Raw genomic sequence first — 27,280 nt, forward strand, 5'->3', positions numbered from 1 at the left:
AAGATATGGAAACAGCCTACATATATTTGTATCTACTTATATAAATATATTTATACATATATGCACAATGGAGTATTGCTCAGCTCAGCCATAAACAATCTCTTGTCATTTGTGTCAACATAAATAGACATTGAGAGTATTTGGTAGGTGAAATGTCAGAAAGACAAATGTGGTATAATCTCATTTATCTGTAAAAGTAAAAAAATATTTTATAGACATAAGTAACAAAACAGATGGGCAATTGAAAAAAGCAATGGCGGGTGAGGGGGTGAGGTCAATGACATGAGTAAAGGGGGGCTAGAATGTACAGAATTTCAGTTATTAAATAAGGCATGGAAATGTACTGTTTAACATGATGACTGTTTTTAATACTGTATTATAAATATTTGAAAGTGGCTAAGATTATATTAAGTCTTTATTACAAGAGCAGTTTTCTTAAAATATTACAAATAGATTTGCCATGTGATCCAACAATCCCACTCAAGTTATCTACCCAAAATACAAAAATATTAATCCAAAGGGTTATATGCACTCCTGTGTCACTGCAGCACTATTCACAATAGCCAAGTTACAGAACAGCTTAAGTACCCAAGGGCAGATGAAAAAATTAGGAAGATCTATATATATATATATATATATATATATATATATATACACCTTATCTTATTCATATGTGTGTGTATACGTGTGTATACATATATGGAATACTACTCAACCATTAAAAATCAAAGAAGAACTCTTGCTATTTGCAATGACAAAATGGAAGGGGTAAATAAGTCAAAAGGATAAAGACAAACATCTGATAGTTCAATTAGGAAATACAGAGAAACAAAATAGAAGGATCAGACAGAATCAAACCCATAAAATACCATAGAAATCTGACTATGGAATTGAGGCCATCAAAGAGGGAGTAGGAGGGCAGAGATTAAGATGGAGGGAAGGTGGGGGCCTCCCTGGTGGCACATGGGGTTAAGCCCCACACTATGAAGTAATCCACAACCTCTGCAATTTGATCCCCTGCCAGTCAGGGAGAAACCCACATGGCGCAGCAGACCTCTCCTGGCTCGCCCGCTGCTCTCCTCAGCAGTGTTCAGTCAGTCTGCCTGTTCTGCTCCCCACTCTGTCTCTGGTGAATCCTCTCACCCCCCCACCCCCGCTTCTCTGGCCTGTACCCCAGCTCTTGTATGCATAAATAGATAAATCTTAAAAAAAAAAAAGATGTAGGGAAGGCTCAAAGGACTATGATGGAGGACTATGGGTAGCTTGGTTGTGGGGCTAACATTTGAAAGGTATGATCTTAAACCTCTGAACCACATACAGTGTTGTAAAACAATGTTACTCCAATTAAAAAAAATGAAATCTAGAAAATAAAAATTTTGCGACTGTATATGGTGGCAGATGTTACTGTGATGAACATTTCATGATAAATGCAAATATTGAAATATTTATATTACCCACTTGGAACTTACATAGTGTTATATGTCAATTTTACCTTAAAAAGAACAGTTATAGCCACCAGACATTTGTATGTTCATTTAATAAATAATTTTTAGAGGTTTAATTGAAATCATTGATATAAATTTTGCCTTAGTTCTCAAACATTGTCCAAACGAATCTTGCTACAGAAATGTTTAATGCATGTTTTTACTATTTTTCTGAAAATATAGGATATTAGCTAGCTTACTAATTCAAAAGTAAATTGCATATGTGGAAGGAAGCTAAACTTGATTTACTATATCTTATAGTTTGATAGTTGAAGGACAGATGAGGATGTTATCATATGTGAATGGCAAAGAAGTCTTTCAGGTTTTCTTTGCCTTTTGTTTTAGGAAGAAAGGTGTTTATGAAGCATATCAACGGGAAGTCACAGAGTGAGACAGCTTTGTTTAACATCTGTCTGTCAGCTAAAGCTACTGTGGGGAGACTGGCAGAGTCTTTTGGCATTTAAGCAGGTGTCTTTCTATTTGTCAAAAGCAATTTCTATGACAATTTTCTGTGCAACATAAGATGCAAACATTGCACAATTCAGACACAATTCTTCCTATGATTATCTTTTCACTTTCCCTTATTTAAGAAAATGAGGCAAATTTTATTTTTATATTTACAGCTTATAATTGAATTTTTTCATTTCCCTTGTTTATTAAGGACACTTGAATATTACTCTGTTGTTTTTAGTATATTTCATTTTTAAATGGATACAGTATTCAGGGGGAAAAAAAAAGAAGAAACTAGAGTATTCCACAGGGAAAGATGCAAGCATTTGTCAGAACTGGCAATAAAAACATATATAGAATAAAACTTTTGTTTGATTTACCTTAAAAGTAGTATGTCCACTTACTTTTGGGTAGTTTAATATTTTTTTAATCCTGTTTGAACATTTATGAAATTCTACCATACTTAAGTACTAACTTGAAATCAGTTACTTCATGATTCCACTTAATTTTATCAGCATCCACATACCCAGGAAATAGCTTTTAATTGGAGATTAAATTTTAATGGACACAATATGTACCACTTATCAAGGTCAAGATGGAAGAAAACTAAAAAAAAAATGATACTTTTTGAATAATCACAACTATTTCAGATTAAATTGAGCTGTGGTATTATTTTAAATTCCTTTACACAAGAGAAAAAAGCATTATATGTAAGTTATTTGTTATAACTTTCACATACTTATAACCATTTAACAAGAGAATTATTTTAAGAAGTATCGTTGCTAACTTTTGCCATATTTTAAGAAGCATCAAGGCCTCCCTGGTGGCGCAAGGGGTCAAGCATTGCACTATGAAGCAGTCCGCAGCTTCTGCAGCACAAGTTTGATCCTGGCCAGCCAGAGAGAAACCCACATGGCAAGCAGACCTCTCTGGTCTTGCCCACTGCTTCCCTCAGCAATGTACTTCAGTCGGTCTGCCTGTTCTATTCCCCACTCTGTCTCTGGTGAATCCTCTCACCCACGCCCACCCCCATATCTCTGGCCTGTACCCCAGCTCTTGTATACATAAATAAATATTTTTTAAAAAATATTGACTTTTACTCTACAAACACACAAAATCAGTATGTGGTTTTGGAAAGCAGACTATGGAAAATCTTGCAGCGTCCCATGCTCAAGCAGCAAACAAGTATGTATGAAATCAGTTATTGAATTGTCTTTCTAAAATGATTGCCTTTGGTTCCAGTTCAAGAATGTGAATGCACCTCCTCCTAAGGGCACATCAAATCTACAGCTACATATGAAACATCATTCTCTGAAATTGAATGAAATTCCTCCATATTGGACAAACAAGAAAATACATCAAGGAAATAGGTAGGAAAGACTGAGTCCATTGCCATAGGCGCTCATAGATACAAAGAACACATTGGTGGCTATCACAGGCAGTGGCAGAGGGAGATCAAAAGGTGGAAACTTCCAACTATGAAATAAGTGATGGGGCTGTACTGTACAGCATAGTGACTATAGTTAATAACACTGTAGTCTATATTTGAAAGCTGTTAATAAACCATAACAGTTCTTAGGATAAGAAAAAAAATTGTAACTATAGTAATGGAATTAACTGAATTTATTGTCATGCTCTCATATACAAATTTTGAAGCACCATGTTTTACATCTGAAACTAATATTATGCTAGTTGTCAATTATAGCTCAAATTAAAAACTTACTCTTAGGATTTGGGATTGAGTAGTAGAATAAATGGTAGAGATTTTCACTATTAATAAGGCAGAAAAAATCTGGAAGGAAAATGTAGAAGGACGTAATTAGAACTTTTTGAGATGCTGACTAGCCATCCACGTGGTAGCTGGTTAAATGAATCCAAATTTGAAGAAGTTGGAGACTGAACTACAGGTTTGGACCCATCATATTTTTTAATAGTACATTTTATAATTATGGAGTTAGGTAATATGACCCAAGGTTTGAGCATGATAAAAGTGTCTACAGATATCTCTTTTAATGAGTTTTAGTGTAAGAGCAGCTCTCAGAAGAGTAGTTTTCGAATCTTATTCATTGTATATCTGTGATGGTGTGATGAGCTGGATATACTGAAATAGACCTCAGATGATAGGAAAAGTGTGCTAAAAGACCTTTTTTTGGTAAGGAAAATAACATCCAAAGTCCGCATCCCCAATTATTGATTTCATCTAATTATATCACACAAGATTTTCTAGGCAAAATCAGTGGCTTTGTTACGGAGCAGCCCTGATATAAAAATGGGTTGCCTGGCTATAGGTCCTCACCAGCGTGCTTAAAAGGGACTTATTAATACTCCACTGCAGGCACACACAAAAGATTAATAAAAGGTTTATTTACAAGGAAAAGGGAAATGAGGAAATGTACAACTCAGGGAGAAAATAGGGAAATAAAGTCTTTAATGCGTCCTACCCAATCCGCAGACCTGGAAACCCAAAGGCACTCTGAGAGCTGGCTGGCGCTGCGAGCTGGTGGAGAGCCAAAAAAAAGGGAACCCCCCAAAGCCCACGTGTCTGCTTTTATACCAAACCTGGATGCATAAACTCACCCTCAGGTCCCAGCAACCTTCCCTTTGGTGGTGATGGGATTTGTCTCTCCCAATGTCTTTTGGCTTTGGTCTGGAGTGGGGGTGGAGTCCACAAAGCCTGTATGGAATTAGCTTTAGGACATCCTTTTCCCCCTAACAATTTCTTGTTCAATATGGTTTCTGACTAGAATATTCTAATACAAACTCTCTAAACACCACAACTTTGAAGACCAAGACTGTCAGAAAATGCAAAAACTAGAAATGGACATCCTTAAGGAGACACAAGGAGAGCAGGGAACACGCACACAGCACAGACTGACTGTGTTTCAGAGCTCAAAATTAAAAACAAAATAGATCAGACTTTAGAATTCCAGGAGACAAAATAACAACATAAGTAAAACTCAGCCTAATTTCCTTAATATAAATGAACTTTATCTTGCAAATGCCTCTGATAATCATAAAAAAAAACTCAAATCATCTTTCTGAAAATTATGAGATACTTTTAAAAAACTCCCTGTTTATCTGGAAACCACCACTGCAATAACCATTCACAGTAGAAATTAAAACTATCAAGTCTTAAAGAAAACTTGAAAGATTAAACTACAATTTTCACTTTATAACCTGCCCTGTACCTTTAGGCCCTTGAATTTCATATCATCTTTTATATTTGAAGATTCCCAGTTAAGAAGCTTTCTTATAAGTGGAATAAACTCTTAATAAGTGCCATTTATTGATTTGGTCATTTTAACTTTGCTATTTCTGGATTTTTGACACAAGAGAAAAATAACTTGATAAAAGAAATTTCTAACTACACATAGTTAAAGATGGCTGAGGGAAAACAAGCATTTTAACTTCCTTCTCAATTCTTACTAAACCTGCAGACTTAATTTTATTTAAGACTTAAGGCCAAAAGGAAGAAAATAAGGCAAAAGATTGAAACAGCAGCAAACTTTTAAACTGAAATATAACAAAAAATGCAATTCACTTACCAGATCTCAGAACTCCGTCAGGATCCCAGGATCCCAAAACAGTTGCAAGGAAAGGTCACAAACAGCCCAATTTACATCAAGACCCTTGGGCATTAACACCTGATAATCTTAATTGAATACTGGTGTTACCTGGGGTGGAGGTGGGGCTACAAGGAGGAATATTCATTGCAAGTTTGTTAAAGAAGAAGTGCCTTAAAGTCATCCCCAGACAGCTGGATGTATTGCCTTCTCCAAAATTGGCATAAGAGGAAGATTTGTTCCTTGAAGATAGTGAAACACACATTCTTCACACCAGCGAATGTCCACACAGTTAAGGGCAGGAGTTACATAGTGACCGCAGGTGAATACAGTGAGTATTAGAGCAGCCATATCCCTACAATGGAAACCAGTGCCCCCTACCCCCTGTGTTCTCACCCTCACCTTCCTCTTCCACTAGCCCTAATTCTAAAGTGATCTGTCTAGGCTTTGTTTTATAGCATATTTATTTAACAGAGTCTTTGAAAGTCAATTCAAGGGGTGAAGTGGTTTTATTTTTCTATTTTGTTTCATTTTATAAATTTGTTAGCCAACAGAGTTTTTGGTACATGGATTGCCAGTTTACTTAATGGTTGTCTATTTTCTCAATGTTATTATTTTAGAGTGAGTGTGTGTGCATGTTTATGTTGTGAGAATATATTAATTCTGGACAGTGTTGTCTTGTTAGTTTTGTGCATTTCAAATATCTTTTCACTTATGGCTTCTCATAACTCTTCATTCATTATACAATAGCCTTTTATTTAAGTGAAGTAAAATAAACAGCCTCAAAAAGTATGTGTACTATTGAAACTTTTTTTTAAAAGAAAAAAAAAATCCCTCTTCAATCATATTCTCCATTCTAAAACATTCACTCTTTTAAAAAAAACTTTTAATCCAATTAGAAGTTGTGTGTGTGTGCGTGTGTGTGTGTGTGTGTGCGGCGCGCAAGGTCAAATCTATGTCATTTAACATTTTTTTTCATTTGGATAACCAACTACTTTGACACCACCTTTTGAGTGATTCTTTCCACTCTAATCTCTGGTACTATCCTATTCATACTTCAACTTTCCATATATATATATATATATGTGAGGGTTTTTATTCTTTTTAATCTTACCCTTCATTATAACTGCTTATATAAATTATCTTAATTACTGTGACATAACAATTTTGCAGAAAAAAAATCATTATATTTTGTTGTTTTTCAAAATTACCTTACCTATTCTTGGTCTTTTGTACATCTCTCTGCTTTTTTTGTGGGTCAGGTTGTTCTGTTCCCTGAAAATCCTTGAAATTTTGATTGCAATTACACTGAATTTATAGATTATTAAAGGTGATTTGCTATTCAAGGCAGTGAGACTTTCTATTTAAAAACATTTTTAAAATTATTTTTATTGAGACAATGTTGGTTTACAGCACTGTATATATTTGGGGATATGGGTTCACACTTCTTCAAATGTATGTTGTTATACCAAGTCCACAACCAAAATATCAATAATCCTCCACAGTTATCCACTGAGCCTCCTTCCCCTTTTGGTCTCTACCCCTACTTTCCCCCTTGATAGCCTCAGTGCTTGTATTGGCAAGTCTGCAGGCAGGCAAGGCAGTGGGGAAGGAGGCTCAGGAGGCAACTGAGCTCCCCTGTCCCCTGGGAATCTATTGGCTCTTTCTTCCTCTGGTCTCTGGCATTCTCTCCTGGTCTTCCCTCTTCTCGCCCTAGTTTCCAGGCCCAGGTGTGCACACTCATGCATGCCCATACCATACTCCAGCTATCCATCCTCAGACATCCCAAGCTCCCAAGCACTTCTGCATTCAAGGCCAAAGGTGACAGGCACAGAGGCCAGCTGTGCAAAAAGCCTGATTCAATCACTTACCCAAAGTGCTGCAGTCAGGGTTTGTTTTGACTCAGTTTTGTCTGTTCCTTTGCTTTGTTTCAAAAACATTTTAATTTCCATTTATTGATGTTTCTTGCGTGTTTTTAATGTTTTAAAAAACTTTTTCCATATAAAATTACACATATTGCTAGATTCATTTTTGTATAACTTAAAATTCTATGAACAGTACTTTTAATTATGTTTCCCGGTTCGACACTTACTGGTATATTGACAATTATCAATTTTTATATTTTAATCTAAGTTACTTTGATCTAAAAAATTCTTGCTGAAGATTCCTATAATTTTAAGTTTGTGTAAATATCCCTGAATTCCTATGAACACAAGTAAAATACAGTTTAAAGTTTTACCTAATCATTTCTATTACTCTTTTAATAAATGAGTTTATTCACACTTATATTATGATTAATTATATATTTACTTTTTCTGCCATCTGGTGGCTTGATAAAATCTTGTCACCTCCATCCCATTCTGCCTTTTACCTTCTGCTCTGGGAGTTACAGATTATACCTTCTACATTTTTGTTACCCTTTTGAAGCATTCCTACTTAATTGTAAATTGTGGAATTATTTCACATTTTTGTAATGTAAGATAACAAGATTATTTTTGAAAATGTAGTAAAAAAATTAAGCTATATTTCTTAAGCTTAAAATTATTTTCTATTTCTGGGTTTTACTTTTTTTGCATAAAAATGTGTTTGGGGGCCTCCCTGGTGGCACAAGGGGTTAAGACTCAACCTATGAAGCTCTCCCCAGCCTCAGCAGCAGGAGTTAAATCCCCCTGCTGGCCAGAGAGCAACCCACATTATGCAACAGACCTCTCCTATCTCCTGCTGTTCCTCTCAGCAGTGTACTTCAGTCAATCTGTCCTGTACCCCACTCTGTATCTGGTGAATCCTCTCACCCCCATGCCTCTGGCCTGTACCCCAGTTCTTGTATGCATAAATAAATAATCTTTTAAAAATGTGTTTGGGTACTTTTTGTGAGCAAATTTTCCAGTCTGAACACTGAAATATTTCATTTGTGAACATACCTTCAAATTTATCAAATTACAAAATTTTAGTCTTACAATTATTGTCCCTCACCCCTTTAACATATTTCATTCTTTTTTCTGATGAGATACATGTTGACTGTCATTTTATTTGTTAGTAATGTGAATTTATTTACTCTGTTGGTTTTCTTGTGCAACAATTTTTTTTTTGAGGTAACTTTGGATTACAACAATTCTCACCTGTTCAGATGTATTTTACCACACCACAGCCACCAAAGCACAGAAAATCCTCCACCACAGACTACTGGGTACCCTTCCTTCTGTTTTCCCTACCTCCACCATCTCTCTGCAGTAGCCTCAATTCTGTAATCAGATTTCTAGAGTATGTTTCGGTAAAGATGTGATAAATATACGCAATGGAATACTACACAGCTGCAAAAGAGAAGCAGCGCATTTTTTCTTCTTTTTGTTTTACATTCTGGGAGGGTTTCTGTACTTTATTTTGCACCATTAATATATTTTTTCTACATCATTCTATTTATTGCTATTATTCTTTTGGTTTTTTGTATTCTTGCTTAATTTCTACAACTGCTTTATCACCTCTGAATCACCTTAAACTATTTTAATTTTTTTTTGTTTTTAAATTGCTCTCTTATTCTATATCTTTATGCTAAATTTGGGGATAACTCCTACTTGATATAATTGTTAAATGAGAGAATCTACATGAAATAATATCACTGTCATATTACTATAAATTTCAGTGCTTACTTTTATTAACACTATCATCATTATCAGAATCATCCTCAATATCCATACAGTTAGTAGAAATACTAGCTGAATTTAAGTTTATGATGTTGTCTTACGCTTAGTATCCAGTACTATTATTAGATATGTGACTTTAAGTATGTTACTGCCCTACTATATAGACTTTTAACTTTTTAATTGAATGCCACATTTTCAACTAATATACATATTACTTGAATATATATGTGTGTGTGTATATATATATACATGCCTTGCAATTAACATGAGCCAGGTGGATAAGTCTTGTACAATAAGATCTAAATGGAGGTTGCTTTCTAGTTTGTCTTTTTTTCACGTAAAAATAAGCACCATCTTTTAAAATCTGCAATATTTAGATTTTTTATTTAGATATTTTGTTATTTTCCACTAAGCTCATGAATTAACTGATCCAACAACTTCCATGGTACATATAAACTGCCATAAAGAATCATTCCACTAAGGAAAAAATATGGACGTTTGAATCAGCAGTGCTGTGTTTTTGCAGAGCGTGCAGGACCGTAGGTCGCTGACTGTGTCTCTCAATAGCTAGTCAATATTCTTTCCTGGTGCTTATAAAGCATTGATTTTACATTTACTTTTTAGACACCTAATACCAACTTAGCCCAGAAACCTCCAAAAGTTTCTTAGAACAAAATTAAACATACAAAGCAACAGTGAATCTAACACACTAACAGTACAAAGGAAGACAAAATAGTAGCAAAGTGGCATTAGGAGTGAGAGAAGAGGAATAACAGACTGACCCCAAAGAGGTACTATGTAATGTAATGGAGTCTATTAGCTTCTAATCATATCAGCTCATTATCTTGCATTACAAGGTATTTTAAAAAGCTATTTTCTTTTTGGATAGACAGTAGTGCTTTCACTGAATTCCCTTTAGCAGCCTCAGAAGTGCAGGTGCATTACTCTGCATAAGGGAGAGCATTGCAAATAGTTCACATTGACTGATGATTAGGCTTACTTGTTTTTCCCACGTATATTGTAAATATTCTTCATTTAAGGTATCAGTTTTCCTATTTCGCTGTTCATTAGCATTCTTTTAATGTTGAATATATACTATCTTCCCGTAAGCAAAATACTCTTTTAAATATTAAGCCTTAATATTAATGTTGATAAACTAAGATCCAGTTACATATTTAGCGATCCAGAAGAATATTTAATTTGTGGGGGACAAAAATAATCACTGTTGACTGTTTGATTCAATAACCAATGTTTTAATGGGGAAAAATGCAGCTGAAACATGCATACCATTATTTCTAGTTCATATTTATAATAGTCAGTGTTTTGGTGAAAATTTTGATTTAAAAGATATTACAAATCAGAGAACTGGAAAAGAAGACTAATAGAGTTATATCCTGAAAAAGACAGTATTTGTTATTTAAAATATATTCCAAACATACTTATATAATAATCAACATTTCCTGTGACACTATATTTAATAAAGAAGATTAATGAATGAATCAAGATTTGGGTTTGCAGGTATAGAGCATAGCTTTGCCTCCTGATACTATTTTTATTTTATTTTATTTTTTTATTATAGGTTCTGTGGTTCTGTACTTCACCAAATTGTTTTTTTTTATTTTTTTTTTTTTATAAATTTTATTGTTATATTCCCCATACAATTGCAGCCCCCCCATTCTGACCCCAATCCCTCCCCTCCCCCCCGCCCCCCTAAAAGTGTCTCTGGTTCATAGTTTTTTGTTGATTTTGATTTTCATTTTCTTATAGTTATTCATTTTCCTGGTCCCTTATTTAAGTTTTCTAGATTCCTGCTATGAGTGACACCATCCGGTATTTTTCATTTTCTTTTTGGCTTATTTCGCTGAGCATGATCCCTTCCAGCGCCATCCATGTTGCTGCAAATTGCATGTGTTTAACTTTTTTGAATGCTGAGTAATATTCCATGGTATATATGTACCACATCTTCTTGATCCAGTCATCTATTTTTGGGCATTTGGGTTGTTTCCAAAGCTTAGCTATTGTAAACAGTGCTGCTATAAACATAGGGGTGCAGGTGTTCTTTGGAATTGATGTTTCTGTGTCCTTTGGGTAAATACCTAGGAGTGGAATTGCTGGATCATATGGAAGCTCTATGTTTAGTAGGTCCAGAAATCTCCACACAGCTTTCCACAGTGGTTGGACCAGTTTGCACTCCCACCAACAGTGCAGAAGAGTTCCTTTTTCTCCACACCCTCGCCAGCATTTGTTGTTGCTAGTTTTTTTAATATGTGCCATTCTCACTGGTGTAAGATGGTATCTCATGGTAGTTTTGATTTGCATTTCCCTGATGGCAAGTAATGTTGAACATTTTTTCATATGCCTGTTGGCCATTTGCATTTCCTCTTCAGAGAAGTTTCTTTTTAGCTCTTCTGCCCATTTTTTGACTGGATTATTTTCTTTGTTGTTGTTGAGTCTCATCAGCTCTTTGCAGATTTTTGTGATCAGTCCTTTATCATTAGTGTTGGGTGCAAAAATGTTCTCCCAGTTGGTGGGGTTTCTCTTTGTTTTTGTTATTGTCTCTTTTGCTGTGCAGAAGCTATTTAATTTGATGTAGTCCCAGCTGTTTATCTTTGCCTTCACTATCACTGCTTTGGGTGATGTGTCTGTAAAGATGTCTTTGATGTGCAGATCACGTAGTGTTTCGCCTATATTTCCTTCTATATATTTTATGGTTTCAGGTCTTATGTCTAGTTCTTTAATCCATTTTGAGTTGATTTTTGTGTATGGTGTGTGGTAGTGGTCAAGCTTCATTCTTTTGCATGTAGCGACCCAGTTTTCCCAGCACCATTTATTGAACAAACTTTCTTTGCTCCAATGCATAGTCTTTGCTCCTTTGTCAAAGATTAGTTGACCATATCTGTGGGTTTATTTCTGGATTTTCTATTCGATTCCATTGGTCTGTATGTCTGTTCTTGTTCCAATACCATGCAGTTTTGATGATTATGGCTTTGTAGTATAGTTTGAAGTCTGGGAGTGTAATGCCTCCATTCCCTTCATTTTTTTTCAGGAGAGCTTTGGCTATTCGGGGTTTTTTGTGATTCCATATGAATTTCATCAATAATTGTTCTATTTCTTTGAAGAATGACATTGAAATTTTGATTGGAATAGCATTGAATCTGTATATTGCTTTTGGAAGGATGGCCATTTTAATAATGTTTATTCTTCCAATCCACGAGCAGGGGATGTCTCTCCATTTCTTTGTGTCTTCTTCTATTTATTTTAACAGTGTTTTATAGTTTTCTTTGTATAGGTCCTTTACCTCTTTTGTTAGATTTCTTCCCAAATATTTGATTTTTTTTGTTTCAATAACAAAAGGGATGGTCTTTTTGATTTCTTCTTCTTCAGATTTATTGTTTTTGTATAGGAAGGCTACTGACTTTTGCGTGTTGATTTTGTATCCTGCCACTTTACTGAACTGATTGATGAGTTGAATTAGCTTTTCTGTGGAGTTTTTGGGGTTCTCTATGTATAATATCATATCGTCTGCAAATAGTGATAGTTTGACTACTTCTTTTCCTATTTGGATTCCTTGGATGTCTTTCTCTTGTCTTATTGCCCTGGCTAGGACTTCCAGTATTATATTGAAAAGCAGTGGTGAGAGTGGACATCCTTGTCTTGTTCCAGATCTTAATGGAATTGCTTTCAGCTTTTCACCATTGAGAATGATACTGGCTGTTGGCTTGTCATAGATGGCCTTTATGATGTTGAGGTATGTTCCTTGTATCCCAAGAATTTCAAGGGCTTTTATCATGAATGGGTGTTGCACTTTGTCGAAAGCTTTCTCAGCATCTACTGATATTATCATATGGTTTTTATATTTCTTTTTGTTGATGTGTTGGATAACGTTGATTGATTTTCGGATGTTAAACCATCCTTGTGCCCCTGGAATGAATCCTACTTGGTCGTGGTGAATTATCTTATGGATACATTGTTGGATTCTGATGGCTAAAATTTTATTGAGGATTTTTGCATCAGTGTTCATTAGGGAGATTGGCCTGTAGTTTTCCTTTTTTGTGTTGTCCTTGTTCGGTTTTGGTATTAGTGTAATGTTGGCTTCATAGAACGTGTTTGGTATTGTCCCTTCCTTCTCAATTTTTTGGAAGAGTTTGTGAAGGATAGGCACTAATTCGTCTCTGAATGTTTGGTAGAATTCATTTGTAAATCCATCAGGTCCTGGGCTTTTGTTTTTGGGGAGGTTTTTGATTACCATTTCAATTTCGCTAATTGTAATTGGTCTGTTTAGGTGTTCTATTTCTTCTTTATCTAGCTTTGGGTGATTGTAGAGTTGTAGGAATTTGTCCATCTCCTCTAGATTGTTAAACTTGTTTCCATATAACTGTTCATAGTAGTTACTGATTATTCTTTTGATTTCTGCTGTGTCCGTTGTGATTTCTCCTCTTTCATTGATGATCCTGTTTATTTGTGCTTTCTCCCTTTTTTCCTTTGTGAGCCTGGCTAGGGGTTTGTCTATTTTATTGATTTTTTCAAAGAACCAGCTCTTGGTTTCATTGATCTTTTGGATTGTTTTTTTAGTTTCAATTTCATTTATTTCTGCTTTGGTTTTTATTATTTCTTTTCTTCTACTGGTTTTGGGATTTTTTTTTTGTTCTTTTTCTAGATCTTTGAGCTTCGAGATTAGGTTGTTTTTTTGCATTCTTTCTTGTTTCTTGATGTGAGCTTCTATTGCTATATATTTTCCTCTTATTACTGCTTTTGCTGCATCCCATACATTTAGGATATTGGTGTCCTCCTTGTCGTTCAATTCAAAAAAATTTTTAATTTCTTCTTTGATCTCCTCATTAGTCCAATGGTCTTCCAGTAGTGTGGTTTTTAATCTCCATGAGGTAGGAAAGTTCCTTGCCTTCTTTTTATGGTTTATTTCTAGTTTGATGCCTTCGTGGTCAGAAAAGATGGTTGATATGATTTCAATCTTGGTGTATCTGTTGATGTTTGTCTTGTGCCCCAGTATGTGATCGATCCTGGAGAATGATCCGTGTGCGCTTGAGAAAAATGTGTACTCCGTTTTTTTGGGGTTTAGTGTTCTATAGATGTCTGTTAAGCCCAATTGCTCTAGGTCCTTATTTAGAGCTTTGGTTTCTTTACTTATTTTTTGTCTTGTTGATCTATCCATTGTTGATAGTGGTGTGTTGAAGTCTCCCACTACGTATGTGTTTTCTCTGATGTCTGTTTTCAGAGAGGACAACAGTTGTCTGATATATTTTGGTGCTCCTTCGTTTGGTGAGTATATGTTAATGAGTGTTATTTCTTCTTGAAGTATTGTCCCCTTGATCATAATGTAGTGACCATTGGGGTCTCTTTTTATCTTTTTGAGTTTGAAATCTGTTTTATCTGATATAAGTATAGCTGTTCCTGCTTTCTTTTTTGGTCCATTTGCTTGTAGGATTGTTTTCCATCCTTTAACTTTGAGCCTATTTTTATCTTTTGTAAATGTGTTTCCTGGAGACAGCAAAAGGTTGGGTTTTGTTTCTTAATCCAGGCTGCAACTCTGTGTCTTTTTTTTGAAGAGTTTAGTCCATTTACATTTAGAGTTAATATTGATATGTTAACATCTGTATTTGCCATTGTGTTTGTCTTTCCTTTGATTTTATTTATTTATTCTTTTAATAACATTTTTTTTTTTGCCTTCTTTCATTGTTATTCGTCCCTCTGAGGTTCTGGCTTTAGGACTCCTTGTAGTATTTTTTGGAGTGGGGGTTTAGTTGCAATGAAATTCCGGAGTTTCTGTTTGTCTGGGAAGGTCCATATTCTTTCTTCAAAGAGGAAGGAGAGCTTTGCGGGATAGAGTATTCTTGGTTGGCATCTGTTTTCTTGGAGTCTGTTGACTATGTCCCTCCACTCTCTCCTTGCCCGTAGTGTTTCGTCGGAGAAGTCTGATGTCAGCCTGATTGGCTTTCCTTTGAATGTTATCTGTTTCTTCCCTCTTGCCAGCTTCATTATTTTTTCCTTGTCCTGGATTCTTGGGAGCTTTACTATTATGTGTCTTGCTGTATTTTTCCTTTCGTCGTGGAAGTTTGGTGTTCTTCTAGCTTCTTGTATATCAATTTTCAGCTCCTTCTTCACATTTGGGAAGTTCTCTTCAATTATCTCTTTGAATATTTTCTCTGTTCCTACTTCTCTCTCCTCTCCTTCTGGTATTCCTATAACTCTTATATTTCCTTTCCTCATGGAGTCAGATAGTTCCCGAAGTCTTTCTTCATTCTTTTTCCTTCGTACTTCTCTTTCCTTTTCTGTTTTGGTTCTTTTTATTTCTGTGTCTTCAAGAGCACTTATTCGTTCTTCCATTTCATCAATTCTGCTTTCATTGCTTTTCCCAGAATTCTTTAGTTCTTCCACTAATTCTTTGATCTCCTGCATTTCTTTTACTTCCCTCTTTAGGGACTCAATTTCATTCTTCTGATCGTTGATTATTTTTCCCTTATCATTGTTTTCCTTTATGACTTCTGTCAGTTTTTTAATCACGGCAATTTTAAATTCTCTTTCTGGAAGGCTCAGAAGTTCTTCCAAGTTAATGTCATTGCAATCTGGGGGCTGGTTTTCTTTTTGCGGTGTGCTTTTTCTCTGGAGAGTTGCTAGGTTGCGTGTGGTTCTTCTCCTCCCTACTGTCTGTTTTCTAATTTGCCGTATGCGTTGGGACACTGTGTTGTTGGGACTGGCCGGCATCTTGGGTGGGCTTCTCTGCTCCCCTCTGGTTCCTCCAGGAGTCATCTGTCAGTTTCAAGCAGTCTTTATTGGAGAAAGGTCCCTGTCCTAAAATGTCGATGTGGGGACACACTCCCCTGTGCACCTGGTCTGCCCCGGCGGTGGGTTCCTGCTCCCCCTCTGGGCTTGGACTGCAGGCCAGAGGGGGTCTGGCGTGGGCGAACTTCCCCCGCTCACCTCTGGCTCCTGAGGAGGCCTTCTGCAGGTAGTCTTTACTGAAGAAATGTCCCTGTTCTAAAATGGTGATGTGGGACACACTCCCTGCGCGTCCAGTGTCAGGCCCACTCTTCTGCGTGCCTGGTCTGCCCTGGCTGTGGGTGCTCACTCTCCCTGTGGGCTCAGACTACTTGTTCGGAAGGGGCCGGGTGTGGGCTAACTCCCCAGCTGGCCACTAGCTCCTTCAGGAGCCTCTGCTGGCTTCAAGTCTCTAGGTGGCGCCAGAGATCTCTCCTAGAGCCCTTGGGGAGCTGATTTTCCACCCCGTGGGACAGGGAGCAGAGCGGGGATGGTAGGGTACACCTCAACGGCTTTGGGGTGCTGTGTCTGCCTTGTGCCCCACCGTCGTGGGGAACCCACGCCCCTAATTTCGTGCCCCGGGTCTCAGTTCCAAAGCCCTCAGTTCCAGGATGCGGGCTGTAGTGGCGCGGGAATGGCGCCTTTTGCACCGATCCCGTGCCTGGGCACCTGGTTCCTGCTTACTCAGGGAGGGACCTTCACCTCAGTGAGGACCTCCGCGCGTCTCTCTGCAAGCCTAGGTCCTCTCCCAAGCCTAGGTCGCAGGCGCGGGGACCTGGGCAGCCGCGATCCTGGTCTGCACTTGCTTTTCAAGCGCGCTGAGCGCACCGCTTTCCGCGCAAGCTTACCAGCAGCCCGGGCTGTGTGCGAGTCTCCCAGGGCATTTGTTCTTCTCTAATGGCGCCCGGAGCCGTTCGCTCACCGCGCGGCGAATCCTGCAGGGTTCACCTCAGCTCCCGTTCACGGGGTGTGGTGGCTGCAATAGTTCCTTTCCACTCACAGTCCCGCTTGCTGTGTCGTTTGTTCTTGTTGGTCGTTTTGGTTTGTTGTTTCCCTCCTCTCTGCCGGTCGGAGAGTGCCGCCTCTGTGGGCGGGGGAGGGGAGCAGGGTTCTGCGCTTCCCTCCCTTCTAGTCCTCTTTTATGGCCACTTTCTTCTTCGGGTAGTTTGCTGGAGTCACCCGTTTATCTTCCGTGTCCCAGTTCTCACTGGGACCTGCCGCTTTTCCTCCCTATTAACTTTTTTTAATGGGAGATCTTACTCGCAGCGTCTCCTCGCCGCCATGTTGCTCCACCCCTCTCCCTGATACTATTTTTAGATCATTAACTTGTGCCCAAAGACTCTTTCACATCCCTGTATGATGACCTGTGATTTAAAATGTCAATGTTTTTGGGTTGCTACATGCAAAAGAATGAAGCTTGACTACTAACTCACACCATGCACAAAAACCAACTCAAAATGGATTAAAGAACTAGACATAAGACCTGAAACCATAAAATATATAGAAGGAAATATGGGCAAAACACTACATGACATGCACCTCAAAAACATCTTTACAGACACATCACCCAAAGCAGTGATAGTGAAGCAAAGATAAACAGCTGGGACTACATCAAATTAAATAGCTTCTGTACAGCAAAAAAGACAGTAAACAAAACAAAGAGATACCCCACTGACTGGGAGAACATTTTTGCACACAACACTAATGATAAAGGACTGATCACAAAAATCTACAAAGAGCTGATGAGACTCAACAAAAACAAAGAAAATAATCCAGTCAAAAATGGGCAGAAGAGCTAAAAAGAAACTTCCCCAAAGAGGAAATGCAAATGGACAACAGGCGTATGAAAAAATGTTCAATGTCACTTGTAATCAGGGAAATGCAAATCAAAACCACATGAGATACCATCTTATACCAGTGAGAATGGCACATATTTAAAAAACTAGCAGCAACAAATGTTGGCGAGGATGTGGAGAAAAAGGAACTCTTCTGCACTGCTGGTGGAAGTGAAAATTGGTCCAACCACTATTGAGAGCTGTGTGGAGATTCCTCAACCTACTAAAGCTAGAGCTTCCATATGATCCAGCAATTCCACTCCTAGGTATTTACCCAAACAACACAGAAACATGAACTACAAAGAGCACCTGCACCTCTATGTTTATAGCAGCACTATTTACAATAGCTAAGCTATTAAAACAACCCAAATGCCCAAAAATAGATGACTGGATCAAGAAGATATGGTATATATACACAATGGAATATTACTTAGCAATCAAAAAAGACACACTCATGCAATTTGCAACAACATGGATGGAGCTGGAAGGGATCATGCTCAGCGAAATAAGCCAGAAGGAAAAAGAAAAGTACCCAATGGTCTCACTCATAGCAGGAATTTAGAAAACCTAAATAAGGGACCAGGAAAAAGACTAACTATAATAAAGAAAAAATAAAAATCAACAAGCAACTATAAACCAGAGACACATTATGGGGGAGGGGTGCGGGGAGAGGAAGGATTAGGGTCAAAATAAGGGGGTTGCAATTGTATGGGGAATATAACCAAAATGAAAATGCATACATTGTGCTAAAATGATAAATGATGTAAGAATTATATAAAATAAAATATTAAACAAATAAAATGTCACTGTTTTATAAAGGGTCAAGTAGGTCCCCATATCACTAGGAAAACTAGAGAAATACTCTTCAACTGACACTTAGGGAATAAATACTCAAACAAGATTCAGCCACAAATATGTATGCTTAATGTGGCAGAGCATTTTATACCTTCAATTGTCTATACCCTTATAAATACACACATACATATATTACATATGTAATATATACAATAGGTAATACCATACTCTTGCCATGGTCTCAGGATAGAAAGAGTATATTTCTTAGTCTCTTGACTTTGGGCTTGGACACATAATTTGCTGTGATCAGTGGGATTATAGTGAGCATGCACAGCAGATGCTTGGAATGTGCCTAGAAAGTTCATGAATCAGCTATCCCATGATCCCAAGAAAAAACGAGACATATGGAGAAGGCCTAAATATTAACCATGGCCTAAAGCCAAGTCCTGCCACGTGCAGTCTAGAGCAATTGAACCCCAGTTAACATGCAATGCATGAATGAGTAGCAAATGATTTGTGTATGCCACTGAGATTTCTGCGGTCATTTGCTGTGCAGTAAAATTGAGTAGTATAAGAAAACAATCACCTCAATACTAATAAAAACTGGCAGGCAAAGTTGTTGCTGTAAATAGCAACATCTCTGCACTTTTGTGATTTTCTCCCATGTTTCAAATTCACAGATGAAAATAGGTAACTACACTTTAGCTATCAAATGGTCATATTAGATTCTTTACTTTCATAGTGGTAGGTAATGGTCAATCTCCCAAATATGTAAGAGTTACTCCAAAACATGGAGGGTATTCCAACACTGGTTACCAAAACAATAAACATCCACTGTAATACTCAAGTGAAAAAGTAAAATAATGGAAGAAGTAGAATCTCAACTTGGGAAATAAATACTAAGAGAGCAAAAAAGTTTCCATTTGTTTATGGAGTAAAATATTTCCACCCTTTAGATAAGTAACACTTACTCTGTGAAAGTTGGCCACATTCTATGTCTTCCACAAGTGAAATGTATTCTTCCCCATACTTTTGTGTTTCTATGGCATCATAATTATTCACTAGCGCTGCATTTGGCATACTTTACTGTGGTTAAGTATTCCATGAACATATTCTATACTAACTTGTTACTCCTTTGAAATATCATTTTTCTATCTCTAACCTTAACACAGGACATACGTGGTTAGCCTCATAAATGTTCAGTTACCAAAGGGACAAATACCCCCTGGCTGGGGAAGAAGTGTATTTTATATTTTTTACTGGCTCACTTTTCAATGCTGCTGTTGTGGATTGCTGGCTGTGCTTTAATGAGGGATGTGACATTTTGGAAGCATGTGGCTCTTAGTAGATAGAAATACCTAGAGAGTGTCATAAAGGACAATTGGATATTCTGCAAAAGGTGCCTGTCAGTTGTAAAGTACCTGTCTTAGAAGCTAGAGAGTCACTTTTCATGCTCCCATCTCCTTTCATATCATCTTTTACATGTGTCACCTATTAACCAAGGAACACCTGAGTAAAACTAGAATCAGAGTATGGTAAGAGACTGGCCACTACACTACAAAACTTTCATATCTCCATGTGTGTCAACATCTGCCTTTTCAAAGACCTATTTCCATCTTTCCCAATGTGTTTTTGGTCACATTTGCTTAGTGGATGTCAATAGTTGTTATTTTTTAAATCTATTTTGTAATTAAATTTGGAGAATGAAAGATAAAATTAAACAAGGCAAAGCAAAATAAAAACAATAAAAGGTAGGGTTCCTGAAATAGGGCTTTTTGGAGTCTCTAATATACAAATGAACACCAAATTTTCTAGAGAAATGATATGTACTGTTTTCCAAAAAATTATTCATGGAAGATTATTATTTTTAAATTTATTATTTAATTGTAGGTACGGGTATTTTGAAGAATACACTTTATGAAATACGAATCAATATCATTGAATTTTCTCTTCTCTTAGGTATCCTCACCAAATGTTTCTTACTCATATATAAAACTCTTCCACGATTCAGACATTGAGAACAGCTCAGGAACATTCCTCAACTGGTACTAAAAGCATTTTACAACATGCCCCATGAATATTCTTTCTTAAATTAAGTTTTAAATGAATGTGTTGGCTTAAAAGTAGTTGGCGCATGCACAAATAAAAAATGATATGCTAATGTACAAATTCTAAATCTCTTATATTCCCAAATAAGTTTGTTTGTTGTTACAGTGATCATATTTTCTCCTTTTATTTCCTGGTCCTTTCCAAAATCAATTTTTCTATAACCTTAAATATATCCTTATCACACTAAAAATAGAAAATCATAAATATGAGTTTCAAATTAATCAACGTACAACAATCAAAAATTGAGACTATGCTTATGCTAATGTATGAAAAATAATTTTAGCTAAAATCTTAGCTTTTGTCTAATGTCTCAATACACAGAGAAGGTAAATGAAAGCAATTTCACAATCCTGCTCTGTGAATGGCAATACATTTATTCCCAAGATGCTATGTTATTTCACTATATGAAATTCTTATGTATTGCTTCTTCTGGGTAAGGGTTTATATTCATATAATTCTGAGACTGTTCCATACCGTTTTTGTGTTATGTTCCAGAATTAGTGGCACATAATAAAATAAAATGGCTGATGTAGTGAGAAAAATAAGAACATGACTAATTGCTAGAGATAAATTAAGAAAATAGATACTGATAAGTAAGAAAAGATTAAGCCAAAACCCATATCTTAGATAATGCACAGATACATGTTTGAATGTTATATGGCCAATGAAATTTATTGATAATGTCAAAAGTTTTCATTTGTAAACTCATATACAAGAGACTGGTTATTTCTTTAACATAAGGTATATCTTCTCATATGTTTAAAGTTATGTTGTAAAGGAATAAAATGATTCTCTAGTGTTCTATTTTTAGAATTTGTCATAAATTAATAACCTAATGTGTCAATTTGAGATGCATGAAAATGTTAATATAATTCAAACATGGATTTTATAGAATCAATCTTGAAATTAAGTTAATATGTAAGTATCACTCTATTTCCTCAGATTTGCTAAATGCCCATAGTAAATTAAATTTTAGTAATTTTTAGTCCAAATATTGGCCTTTTTTTTTTTTTAAAGAAATGTGCTTACAATCTTACAAACATGGTTTTCGGCATCTGTATTGATGAGAGTGAAACATTTCCATTACAAATGAGTAAGAGGCAGAGCTGTTCATATCCACAGCTGGAATGGATCTGCTTCTATAAAAATGAGAAGTAGCAGCTGCAGGGAACATAAATTGTGCAATTGATTTGATTTTGCAAAGCAAACACATTCCTCTTGTTATGATTTAGCTTGCTAATTAGGGTTCACATAATCAAAGGAACTTTGGAAGAAAATAATTCTGGATTTTCTACACCTTCTGAGATCGCCTTAGAACATTTTCCACATTTTCAAGACAATTATATCTCAAATTTGAACACCTTCAACAACAAAAGACTGATTTACAAATAATGTCCCACTGAGTGAATGTGTCCAGTGTCAGATTCCTATTTCAAGTGAATAAATGGAGAAGTTAAACATAAGACTTTCAATGGATCTACAACACAGGGATCTCAACAGTTCTGTAAACCCAGAGCAGCATATTATTATTATTTTTTTTTGTATCAGGAGTTAGCAAAGGTTTTCTGTAAAGGTCCATAGTAAATATTTTAGGGTTTCTTAACATGCACACCATGATAAATCTACTCAACTTTGTCTTTTAAGGAGAATGCAGCCACATACACTGTTAAAAAAATAGTGACTCTCTACTAATCCTCAAGCTGGAATGATATGGGAGATAAGAAATTTTAAAAGTAGGTTAGGGCACAAGTGGGAAAAAAATCCTTGAATTTAAGATAAGAAAGTTTTAGTTTGTTCTGCAACCAGTTGATATTGATCATAGAATCAAGTAATTAAATGCTCTTCAAGGTGATTACTCCAGCCAGAGTTATGTGATGAGCTCAGAAGCCTGCAGAAGACAGTGAGACTGGCTGGGAAGTTGGTTCCAAGATGAGGTAAGAATGAATGAAATGTCTTGCTGGCAATACCAGTGCAACTAAATATATGTATCACTGAGTCTAAAGGAACTATCATAACACCTGGCATTTCATTTACTGAACACAAAGTTAGAATTTTGAACCAGAGGATATGCTAAGCAGTGGCATTTTTACTTGAATTCACATGTTTTATCCTATACTCGCACACACACAAAAAGATAGCACTTGAGAAATGATTGGTACTTTTACTTCTACCATGTCTTTATGTCTAGCGTGTATAATACGTGTGAAGTGTCTAGCATAACACACACCAGTAGGTGTTTAAGATAAAACAACCCCCTAAATAACAAATACAGCTGAGACTCAGGCAAACTGGAGAAATGATAATACAAAATTCTAAAAGATTATTTTAAAATTGGACATCTCAGAGCTGTTAGTATGTTGTTATGTGTACTGAATCCTCAGGAATACTTCTGACTTAGCATCAGTATTATTTTCTTGAACTAAAATCTTCTTTTTCTCGTGAATTTTTGCTCATTTGACTCACTTTATGTAGAACCCAGGTCCTCTGAGGCCTCTCTTCTTCACACATCCATTCTCAGCAAGTCTACTTCCCTTATATTTTCTAATCATTCTTCTTAATAGTATATATAACATAATAATCATTTGTTTCTTGACTTTTCCGTAATCTCTGGATGATAATTCTTTGAGATTGGGAAACTTGCCTTACTTGGTCATTGCTGTATCTGTGGCAAGTAAAATCAAATTTGATCCACAGGAAACACTCAGTACTCATTAGCTGACTAAAATATTAGTGAATAAAAGGAAAAAAATAGTGAATTAAAATAAAAGAAAAATTAGTGACTTTATTAGTGATTAAAATAAGAATTATTGTGCATGCAAATAGAATTAACCATTTATGCAAATAGAATTAACCATTTCCCACTGGCAAAAAACAGTTGTCTAAGTACTCATCACTTCTTAGATAAGTTAGCATAAATGTATCTTCTCTCTTTTTATTTTTGGTGTCTTATTTTTTTTAAATATTTATTTTTTTATTTATACAATAGCTGGGGTACAGCCCAGAGGCTTGGGAGGGTGAGAGGATTCACTAGAAACAGAGCGGGAAACAGAACAGGCAGACAGACAGAAAGAAAGCACTGCTAAGGGGAGCAGCGGGCTAGACAGGAGAGGTCTGCCGTGCCATGTGGGAATCTCCCTGGCTGGCTGGGAATCGAACCCGCGCTGCAGAGGCTGCGGACAGCTTCACAGCACTGTGGTCAACCCATTGCGCCACTGGGGAGGCCCCGATGTATCTTCTCTTGATCTTCTAATCTCCCACTACGAACAACCCTTGCACTCAAAGACACATTAAAATTACACAACACCAGGTCAGTTTGTGGAAGTAAATATCTCCCCCATCTTCTGTGAGACAAAAATAAAATTCTCATCTAGGAATTCAAAGTTCTCAAGAATCTTACTCTACCTTTATCTATCCCCCTTCATTTTCTAAGAGTTCAAAATACTTTTCTCAGTCAGGCCTCTTGAGGGTTGACTCCTAACTCTACACTCATTCTTTACTTTGTGCTTTTATAAGGACTGTTCTTAATGTACAGAAAACACTTTGCCTTTAAATCCACTCATGAAAACACTACAAAACATGCAAAGAGCATCTCTGACCTGTTATACATTTTGTCTTCCTCCTTGAGTTAAATTTATATTTTAATGTTTTCTGTTAGCAGTGGTTTAGGATGACACTACACATGCTTTGCTTCCAGAGCAAATTTATAAACATATCAAGAGAATCAATCTTTGGGAATTATAAGGAAAATACTTCTCTTACACCTTGCAAGCAATCTACCACAATTATGTGTGTTTATTTATAACTACTTAAATTCAATTGCAATTTATTTGTTAATATTTTTAAACTATAGTTATTAATCTGCCATCTCCTATATCTCTTTGTCCCTTTTCCCCTCCCATCTCTCTCAACCTCAGTCTTCATTACGTTTATTACTGTCTTCTAATTTATGTAAGTGCTTTACTTTGTCAAATCGTCTATTATGTAAATGTCCAGCATTTTTTTTTTGTCATTTTGACTTGCTTTTCCACATATAAGTCCCTCCATTTTACTATATTAGCTACAAATATTACTGAGTAATCCTCCAAAGTGTGGATATACCACTTCTTCTTGATTCAATTGTCTTGATGGACATTTAGGCTGCTTCAGTATCCTAGCTATTGTAAATAACATTGCAATACATATTGTAGAACATATAGTTTTTTTGCAATGATGCTTTCATTTCTTTGGGTAGATGTCCTGGGGTGGGATTTCTGGATCACACAGTATTTCCAATTTTAGATTTTAAAGATGAATCCAAATAGTTTTCCATAATGACTGGACTAATTTTCATCTTCACCAACAGTGTTATAGGGTTTCTCTTTCTCCACAACCTCTCCAGCATGTGTCATTGTGGGTCTAGTCAATATGCAACATTCTCACATGTGTGAGATAACTAATTGTGGCTTTAATCTTCATCTGCCTTGCTGGAAGCACAACTACTGGTCTTCTGGATGTCTTCACTGGTGAATTGTCTGCTCCTATCTGCTTCTGATTCATTAACTTTTTATAGTTGATTTGTTTAAGTTTTATATATTTTTAATTATAGACACACTTCTATATGAACACACATCTATATGAGCACATATAGAAAGTTAAAAGTGATCTGTAGTTCCCAACTATTTTTTTTAATATTTATTTATTTAATTTATACAAGCACTGGGTACAGTCAGAAGCGTGGGAGGGTAAGAGAATTCCCCAGAGCCAGAGTGGGGAGCAGAACAGGCAGACTGACAAAATACACTGCTGAGGGGAGCAGGTGGCACGGCAGGAGAGGTCTGTGTGACATGTGGGACCTTTGCCGGCAGCCCGGGATCGAACTGGAGCTACAGAGGCTGCGGGCAGCTTCTCAGTCCAGGGCAGCTTCACAGTCCAGCTCTCAACAGCTGTGCCACCAGGGGAGCCCCTTAGTTCTCAACTTTTAATGCCTACGAAATATTCCTTTGAAAGTTCTACCATAAAGATTGTCCTTTGGGGGCCTCCCCTGGTGGCGCAGGTGGTTGAGCACAGTGCCGTGAAGCTATCTGCAGCACAGGTTCAATCCTGACCTGCTGGCGAGGGTCCCACATGGCGTGGCAGACATCTCCTGTCGTGCCCGCTCCACCCTTCAGCAGTGTATTTCGTCAGTCTGCCTGTTCTGTTCCCCACTCTGTCTCTGGTAAATCCTCTCACCCTCCCGCAAATCTGGTCTATGTCCCAGTTCTTGTGTAAATAAAAATAAATAAATCTTAAAAAAAAAAAAGGATTGTCCTTTGGGTTTGCATAGATTTTAGGATCTGCCATGCTTGTATATTTGCCTCTTTGCCCCATTTTTTTTTAAATATTGCCAATATGGATATATTTTTTTCTTTTTCTTGCCTTTTTTTTTTTTTGGCCATAACTTCCAAACCTATGTTAAATAATAGTAGTGAGAGTGGGCATCCTTGCCTTATTCCTGATATTAGGGGAAAAGCCTTCCATTTTTCGCTATGGCAACTCAGAATTTTGATTTGTATGGCACTGAAGAACTGATTTCCTCTCTAAAATGATGAGTTTTACTACCCATTAATATGATATATCTTCACTTTTAAAAGTATTTAAATTATTTTGAGCATAATTTACGTTTATTCCTTAATATCTTATTTTTTCTAGTGTGACCTTTAAAAATATATTTTTCTAAAAATTGTACAGAAAAAGTGTGATTCTTTTTTATCAATCTTATATCCAATTACTTTTCTATATTCCAATTTTTCTAATGTTCTTTACTGATTCTTTGAGCCTTTCATGTGGACAACAAATTATATATGAATAATTACATTTTTCATTTATAATCTTTATTATCTTTCCGTACTCCACCTTTTTATCTGTGCTTACCAGAATTTTTATTTCCAGAATTAAAATGATAACAATATACATAATTGCCCTCTCTTTAAAGAAAAAAATGTTACTACCAATTTAAGTAGTTTTCCTTTATAAAATTAAAGAGTTTATCATATCTTCCTAATTTGCTAATAATTCATTAATTTTTATCATTTTTTTATCATTAGTAGTTTTTGGGTTTTGGACAAGATCAGCATAAAATTGCTGCATGCTGAGCAAAGCAGCTTGCATCCCAAACATGGGTAGGCTTCATCTAATCAAAGAAGACTTTAATAGGACAAGACTGACCTTCATTCCCAAAAGTAGGAGCCAGCATTTGGATTTAAACTCGACATTGGGGGGCCTCTCTGGTGGCGCAGCGGTTGAGCGCTGGGTTGCAAAGCTGTCCGCAGCCTCTCCAGCGCTGGTTTGATTCCCGGCTGCTTCCCGGCCACCGGAGGAGGGTCCCACAATGCTCGCAGACCTCTCCTGCCGCCCGCTGCTCCCCTCAGCAGTGTACTTCGGTCCTTCTGCCTGCTCTGCTCCCTGCTCTGGCTCTGGTGAATTCTCTCACCCTCCCGTGCTTCTGACTGTACCCAGTGCTTGTATAAATAAATAAATAAACCTTTAAAAAAAAAATAAACTGGACATTGGCTCTTCCCTGGGTCTCTAGCTTATTGAACAACCCTGGATATTTTGAACTTGTGAGTCTCTATAATAGTATAATATAATACCTTAGTATAGTATAATACCTT

This window comes from Talpa europaea (genome assembly GCF_964194135.1).
Source record: "Talpa europaea genome assembly, chromosome: 15".
In the NCBI taxonomy this organism is placed as follows: domain Eukaryota; kingdom Metazoa; phylum Chordata; class Mammalia; order Eulipotyphla; family Talpidae; genus Talpa; species Talpa europaea.